This window comes from Oryx dammah, unplaced genomic scaffold (genome assembly GCF_014754425.2).
Source record: "Oryx dammah isolate SB20612 unplaced genomic scaffold, SCBI_Odam_1.1 HiC_scaffold_3, whole genome shotgun sequence".
Taxonomy (NCBI): domain Eukaryota; kingdom Metazoa; phylum Chordata; class Mammalia; order Artiodactyla; family Bovidae; genus Oryx; species Oryx dammah.
In genome coordinates this window covers 80,969,855-80,974,571 of record NW_024070187.1, presented here as the reverse complement: position 1 = coordinate 80,974,571, position 4,717 = coordinate 80,969,855, and the positions used below count along the sequence as shown (strand labels likewise).

The 4,717-nt window shown below is 40.9% G+C and overlaps 1 pseudogene; it reads right to left on the bottom strand.

Annotated features, from left to right (window-relative positions):
* Positions 1-1,589: 1,589 nt before the first annotated feature.
* LOC120862173 lies at positions 1,590-2,895 on the bottom strand (annotated as a pseudogene).
* Between the last annotated feature and the right edge of the window lie 1,822 nt (positions 2,896-4,717).

The window sequence follows — 4,717 nt, the reverse complement described above, 5'->3', positions numbered from 1 at the left end:
TGGTTCATGGGGTTGCAAATAGTCGGACAAGACTGAGCAACAGAACTGTACTGAATACTATTATTACAATTACACCTCCATACAGAAATGTAATTCAAGGTGGAAAATGCTGTCAATGTTTTTGTTTTAATTGCTGGTTTGGGAGTCAAAGTGACACATAAACTGCGTGTTACACTCAGTGAGATACTGTTTATTATTTATTCACATTGAACATCTGTGTGTTCAGTATTACATACATTTGTATATAATACAATTTCTATGATTGATTTATACCAAAAAAAAAGACATTAAAAAACTCAAAACTGTACTTCATTTATCCAGTCCTTCTCCAATACAGCTAAAGTTTCCACTGGTACTTACATTTCTCCTTCCTGTTCTGTCTGGATCTTAGTAGACAGAAATCTATACTATCTGATTAAAGTGATTTTCTATATTTTTATTTGCCAGACTTATACCTCCACTTCTGTTTCTTGTCTTTAGAGAATCAGGAAGGTTATAACTTGCTGGTACTATCATGAAATGTTCTTACACATTATTGTTTGTTTATATGCTCACAACTGATTTTCTCTCAAGAGCTGTTGTGGATATGTTTTCCTGTTGTTGTTTAGTCACTTGAATCATGTCTGACTCTTTTGAGACTCTGTGGACTGTAGCCTGCCAGCCTCCTCTGTCCATGGGACTTTCCAGGCACGAATACTGGAATGGGTTACCATTTCCTTCTCCAGGAGATCTTCCTTCCCCAGGGGTCGAATCTGTGACTCCTGCATTGCAGATGGATTTCCTACCACTGGCTTCCCTATGTGGCTCAGAGGTTAAAGCGTCTGCCTGGAATGCGGGAGACCTGGGTTCGATCCCTGGGTTGGGAAGATCCCCTGGAGAAGGAAATGGCAACCCACTCCAGTGCTCTTGCCTGGAGAATCCCATGGACGGAGGAGCCTGGGAGGCAAAAGTCCATGGGGTCACAAAGAGTCGGACATGACTTCACTTTCACTTTCAGTTACAGGGGAAAAAAAACTGTTTTTCTAGAGCAGTCCAATTTTTAATTTTTGCACCTGCTGTTTCCTTGACTAAAATAGTCTACTTTCAACTAGGTTTTTTAAAAATATTGCTTTCTATTTTCTGTCTTGGCACATGGTTTTCAGGTAGTTCCTTCTGCATAGACTGACTGTCTCTTGCAGTTTATGTCCCTCTAGCCCTGCACTTTATGTTTGAAACTTTGAAAAACTTCACATGTCATTTTGGCCTAAGAAACTTGAAGAATTCTAGTTCCTCAGCAAAACTATCTTTATTTCAATCTGTATGGTTTCCAGACACTAGTTCATTAAATTTCCCTTTTCAATACCTTCCAGCTGCAAAGAATTCATATTACATTCTAAGAGTAGTCCCATTTTGAGCTCCACATTTTCAGCATGGAGTTAAAGAGGGATAAATAACACTTTTCTCCATAATTACATTCATCAATAGACACTACCCTGAACAGATATAGAGTTCTATCCAAATAGAATGAAAAAAAAAAAAAGTCATAAAATCCCCTCCAACCCAAAATATATAATATCCTCTCCTAACCATTCTTTTTTTTTTCCCAGAAAGCCAATTTTTTACTTTTCCTTTTTTAACTTTTTAAAACTCTTCCATGTTTGTTTCTAGCCGGTGCCAATGGTTACCTGCCACATGCACATCTGGCTGTACATGTAGCCAACAAACAGTAGCTGGCCATCAGCAGACCAAGCCAGAGAGATACACTGGGAAGGCTCTCTCTTGCTGCTGGTACCAATAATGTCTCGCTTCAGTTCATCTACAGTGATTTTGCCTCCAAGTCCCAGATCTTAATGCTAGGGCCCATGGCAGCACAGAGCCAGTAGTGGTTGGTATTGAAGCGCAGGGCACTGATGATGTCCTCACCATCTAGTGTAAAAAGGTGCTTGCCTTCATTCAGATCTCACAACATGGCCTGTCCATCCTTGCCTCCAGAAGTGCAGAAGGATCCATCTGGAGATATGGTCACAATACTCAGGTAGCCTGTGTGGCCGATGTGGTTGGGCTTCAGGTTACAGTTTGCAAAGTTCCATACCTTGACCAGTTTGTCCCAGCCCCAGGAAAGAATGATGGGATTGCTGTTGTTGGGCAAGAAACTGACACAAGACACTCTCTCTGATCAACTCTCATTCTGGAAAGTATATTTGAGATCCAACAAATCCATTCTGAAGGAGATCAGCCCTGGGATTTCTTTGGAAGGAATGATGCTAAAGCTGAAACTCCAGTACTTTGGCCACCTCATGCGAAGAGTTGACTCATTGCAAAAGACTCTGATGCTGGGAGGGATTGGGGGCAGGAGGAAAAGGGGATGACAGAGGATGAGATGGCTGGATGGCATAACGGACCCAATGGACATGAGTCTGAGTGAACTGTGGGAGTTGGTGATGGACAGGGAGGCCTGGCGTGCTACGATTCATGGGGTCACAGAGTCAGACACAACTGAGCCACTGAGCTGAACTGAAAGTATTCCGTAGTTTGATGGTTTTGTCTCAGGAGCCAGAGGCAATTTGCTAGTTGTCAGAAAAGGCCACACTCAGCACATCCTTGGTGTGGTGCATGTTGGTGCCCATTGTGAGTTCCCAGAGGTAAAGAGTTTCATCCCCAGAGCCTGAGAAGGCAAACTGGCCATCTGAGGAGATTACCACTAACAAAGTGAGAGTGACCCCAAAAAGCACACTGTGGGAAAACATAATTCATCTCATCTCTGGTCAGCTTCCACATAATAATGGTCTTGTCCCCAGAGACAGAGAGTATCATGTCTGGAAACTGGGGAGTAATAAGGAGTCTGGGTCATCCAGTCACTGTGGCCCTTGAGGGTGCCATGTGCATAATCTGTTCAGTCATGGCAATGGAGGGTATGGATGTTGTGACAGAGACAAGAATGAAGCTGGATAGCTCAGAGAGACACGCATACCTGCTCCCATCATGGCTTGGCCAAACCACTCATTTTTATGTCATATATCAGTTAGGGTTCTCCAGAAAAATAGAACCAATGGAATATATTAATATACATATGAGGAGATATTGTAAGGTACTGGCTCACCTACTGTGGAGGCTGAAAAGTCCCACCATGTTCCATCTGCAAGCTGGGGATCCCAGAAGAGCCAAAGGTAAAATATGAAGGCATGAAAGCTAGAAAGCTCATAGTGTGGATTCCAGTCTTGATCTAAAAGCCACAGATTCAGGATCTCTGAGGACAGTAGAAGATCCTTCTTCTAGCTCAATATGACAGCAATGGAGTGAGTCAACTTTCTTTGACTTTTTGTTCTATCTGGGCCCTAAATGAATTGGATATGACCATCAACATTGGGGAGGGCTATCTGTTTACTCAGTCCACCAGTTTAAATGCTTATATCTTTCTGAAACACCCTCACAGCCATGCTCCAAAATAGACCTTAACCAGCTAGCTGGATATCCCTCGTTCCAGTAAAGTTGGCACATAAGCCATCACCAATCTTTTATTATCTCAATTTGGGTGATGAATTTTTAGCTATATATACAGTATTTGGATTTTGCAGGTCCTCCAAAGTGGCTTGATAACACCTAATTGTATAATTTGATAGTAGTGATCTCCATGCCTCTGCTGAAATAGAAAATGAGCCCAAATTTAACTTTGTAACCCTTTGGCTGGTCAGACTTACCCTAAGAAATTTTCAGGTTTTTTTTTTTTTTTTTTTATCTTTTCTGATGAGAAAAGCACTGAGAAAATGCCATAGAGAATGAGATAGACATAGTTTGGTGATCTCATAGAGATTACTGATTGTTCAGTGAATTGCAAGTCTTTTGTGATCATCTTTCTCTCCTCCTACAATATTGTCCTTCATTCTAAATAATGCAATTTTCCATATGTTATTAAATATTATAAACATTTTTATTTAACCAGCTTTGGGCTGAACATGTATTTTTAGTTAAATTGTAACACCATTGAAAGTAGAAATTAAGTAATGAATTATTTCTGTTCAGGCAACACATTAACAATAATGTCAGTGCATTGCTCACAAAAATTATATACTATATTATTTGAGATGTAATAAATTTTTTTTTATGAAAGTGAGAGAGGAGAGTGGAAAATTTGGCTTAAAACTCAACATTCAGAAAAATAAGATCATGGCATCTGGTCCCATTACTTCATATTAAATAGATGGGGAAACAGTGGAAACAGTGACAGACTTTATATTTGGGGGCTCCAAAATCACTGCAGATGGTGCCTGCAGCCATGAAATTTAAAGACGCTTACTCCTTGGGAGAAAAGTTCTGGCCAAACTAGAGAGTATATTAAAAAGCAGAGACATTACCAACAAAGATCCATCTAGTCAAAGATATGGTTTTCCCAGTAGTGATGTATGGATGTGAGTTGGACTCTAAAGAAAGCCGAGTGCCAAAGAATTGATGCTTTTCAACTGTGGTGTTGGAGAAGACTTTTGAGAGTCCCTTGGACAGCAAGGAGATCCAACCAGTCCATCCTAAAGGAGATAAGCCCTGGAGTTCATTAGAAGGACTGATGCTGAAGCTGAAACTCCAATACTTTGGCCACCTGATGTGAAAAACTGACTCATTTGAAAAAACCCTGATGCTGGGAAAGATTGAAGGTGGGAGGAAAAGGGGATGATGGAGGATGAGATGGTTGGATGGCATCACCGACTCAATGGACATGAGTGAGTAAACTCCAGGAATTGGTGAT